Consider the following 3570-nt stretch of genomic DNA (forward strand, 5'->3'; position numbering starts at 1 on the left):
CGAGCGACCCCGCGGGGGTAGCCCCCGAGCCCTCGAGGGAGTATTTAACTCCTTCGAGGATTATTTTGCCAAATTTGCAGAAACGCTGTCAACACCCGTGGTGGAAGGTTCTGTTCGGCTTTGCCTTGCGTGGAGGTTTCGACGTACTCTCGATAGAGCGAGCGTCTTCCACCCCAGATTGAGTTCCTAGCGGGTAGTCCAAGTGAGAACCTGTGCCCCTTTCGAGGGGGTCAGCTGTAGCCCGGAGGCGTCCTCATAAAGCAGGGTCGACGTGGTCGGGGATACCGGTCTCATTGGATAGAGTCCAGCGGCTCGATGCCTCCCTTCGGGGGGATTCCTCTCGACTGTCTCGACCCTACCTCGGACATCGCCAGCGAGTCCTCGAGGCGGGCCTCGATTTTCGACCACTCGCTGGGGATCCCTGACTCTTGGTGCTCGAGATCGGCTGTCGAACCCTTTCGACGGGCCAGCCATCGACCTCTCGAGACTATCGTGGGCGCATACCTTGGCTTGCGAAGTAAGGAAGCTGTCGTGCCGGTTCGTCTTTCTGCCCGTTGGGCGCACCTTTTGAGGTAAGTGACATTGTGACACTGTATCGGCGGGGAATTCGGAGCGTCCGGCCTGTGAGGAGAGAGACGATTAGGTGGCACATTTAAGGGAGGGAGTTACCTTATTTCTCGGATCTGTCCGTTGGCGGACTGCTGCCTATAAATACGTCGTGGCGTCGCCGCCGTTCCTCTCCCTTCCGCCTTCTCGCTTTTATTCTCTCGTTGCCTTTGCTTTCTCGCCGTCTCACGCGCACACGCCTCCTCGAGCTGTAGTGAATCTACCGTCCCTCCAGCCGAGATGCCTGTAAGACTTGTCGCCGCCGACGACTGGCGCCCGTCGTCGATGACGGAGCGCCGGTTGTTAGAGCTTAAGAAAGAGGGACTGCTGCGCCGCCGTACCTCGCTATCGTCGCCAGAGTGGATCGTGCCGCTGGCGAGTCACAGGGGGCCTCAGCCGCCCGAGGGCTACGTGGTGTCATTCGCCAAGTTCCACCGCCACGGTCTGGGCGCGCCCCCGAGCCGCTTCATGCGGGCTCTCTACTTCCATTATGGGGTGGAGCTCCAGCACTTCTCTCCGAACGCCATCACCGTAGCGGCGGTCTTCGCCGCCGTGTGTGAGGGCTACATGGGGATGATGCCGCACTGGGAGCTGTGGCTCCACCTCTACAGGGGCGAGCTTTTCCATGCCCCCACCGGAACCACGGGCGTAAGGAAGCCCGTGCGGGCGGGATGCCTCAATCTGGTGCAGAAGATGGGGAAGACGGACAGGCCGCAGGAGTACATCCCGGTAGGGTTATCGACCAACCACGCCGGCTGGGACTCCCAGTGGTTTTACCCGCGGAACGATGACAACCTCCTGCCTTCCTACTCGGGCCGTCTGATCATGGAGCGTCCAGCGGATTGGACATACGGCGTCATCCAAGCTCATCAATCTCGGCTCGACCCCCTCCTCGACGCCCTGAAGAAGCTTCGCCAGGAGGGTTTGACCGCCGCTCTCGTCCTCTCGGCCGTCCATCACCGGAGAGTTCTCCCTTTGATGTCTCGACCGTTGAGGATGGACGAGATGGGCCCTGGCGTCTCATCTCGGGACCTCGAGGTGTGTCGGATGTCCAACGAGGCTCCGGCGGACGACGAAGTCGCGGCCCGAGTCAGGGCTGCAATTGCCGGTGATTTTCAGCCGGAGCACGTTAACGGCTTCCCCATGAGACCAGACGCAGCCTCGATTCTGGGTTTCCTTTCTCCCCTCTCTTTTTTCTAAGTCTACCTTTGTTTTGGCAGGGTCGGATTGATGTCCGGTCCTCGAGGCCTCCGGTAAAGGAGGACGAGGTCGATCGTGACAAACGGCGCCAATCTGCCGAAAAGCTAAAGTCTGCCAAGGACTCTGCAAAGAAGGGGGAGAAGAAGAAGAACCTCGACCGCCAAGCATTAGAGGCGCGTCGAGCCAAATCCAGGCAGAGGGGGGAGCCTGAGGAAGAATCCCCTAACGATGATGACGATGACGACGAGGGCAGCGACGACTCCGAGGTGATGGCGTCGCGCCTCGATCGGATTCTCGAGGGCCCGCCTCGAGGTGACGTCGACGCCCCCCGGACGGAGGCGCCAGAGGAGGGTCCGAGCGGATCTCGTCGCCCCCGGGCCGACACCCCTCCCGCGCCCAAGGCGGGCCAAGACGCACCACGCCCTCCCCCGGTGCCCAGGGAGAGCGGTCTGGCTAGGCCCCAGGCGTCGGGGCCACTAACTCGTGGTCGCGCCACGGCCTCTGAGAAAGGAGATGCCGGCCGTAGGAGCGCCAGTCCCGGCGCCCGCCAGGCGGGGACTGACGCGCCTAAGCCAGTGCCTGCCCTCGAGGGGCCTGGAGCCCTGACGCGGGGTGGCTCGAGGCCCACTGGTCGGGGTGGCAGGAGGCGAGCCGTTCTCCCTGTGGGGTAAGCCTTTTTGATGTTGCGGTTTTTGTCTTCCCATTCTTCCACCTTTCCTCATATGCCAACCTTTTCTCAGGCTAAAGCGGACCCTTGAGCAGGCCCAACCGTCCATGGCAAAGAGGCTCAAAACGGGTGCCGCCTCCAAGGAACCAGGTTCGTAGTTTATTTCTGGGCGTTGCGATGTTCTTGTGTCGGTTATCATAACGTCTGACCCTTACCCTTTGTTTCGTAGGCTCCTCCAGCTCCCAACCTCCAGCCGGCGTCGAGAGGGCTCCGTCTCGTCCCGCGCCTACTCTGTCGCCGCCGACTCGTGATGAGGCGCCCTGGACGCAAGCGTCAGAGGGAGCCCCCGAGCCCCGTCGATTGGGGGTCGAGGGGGAACCCATCACCATCAGCGATACGTCCGATGGTAACGAAGCGTCTGGGGGCGCTCGCCCTATGGAGGAGGAAGCGTCGACCCCCAACGTCGCGGGATCGACTCCCTGGCCCGCCGGCCTCCGCACCCTCGAGGAGCAGAAGAAGAAGAGGGAGGAGGATGAACAGCGGGAGCGCGAGGCGGCGCGGCAGGCGCAGGAATACGAGGCGCAGCAACAGCAACAACAGTAGGAGGAACAGCAACAGCAGGAGCAGCAACAGCGGCAGCAGCAACAGCAACAACCGCAGGAGCAACCGCAGCAGCAACAGCAGCAGCAGCAGGCGGGCCAAGAGGAGGGACCGCTCGAGCCTCTGCCCCAAGGTCCGGCCCAGCCAGTGCCACCGGAGCCGCAAGAGCTCGGCGAGGAGGAGGACTTGCCGGTGTATGGCCCCCCAACCCTGGCGTGGCTCCTCCCGGGGGCACCTGCCGCGATCCGGGCAGAGCCGGGGCGAGCGGATGGAGTGGTGGCGCTCGCCTGCCTGAAGCGCACGCCCCCCGACCCCGAGTCCGATATCAAGAGGACAATTTACGGCATGGACGGGATCGCCCCAGGGTTCCTCCGGGAACGTCGGGCGTGGGAGGACCGCTTTCCTTCCGAGGAGGACGAAATTGGGGCACCGGGGACCAAGGATGGAACCTGGAAGACGGTGGACGACGACGGACGGTTCCCATGCCTCGTCGACCT

This window comes from Sorghum bicolor, chromosome 4, assembly GCF_000003195.3.
Source record: "Sorghum bicolor cultivar BTx623 chromosome 4, Sorghum_bicolor_NCBIv3, whole genome shotgun sequence".
Taxonomy (NCBI): domain Eukaryota; kingdom Viridiplantae; phylum Streptophyta; class Magnoliopsida; order Poales; family Poaceae; genus Sorghum; species Sorghum bicolor.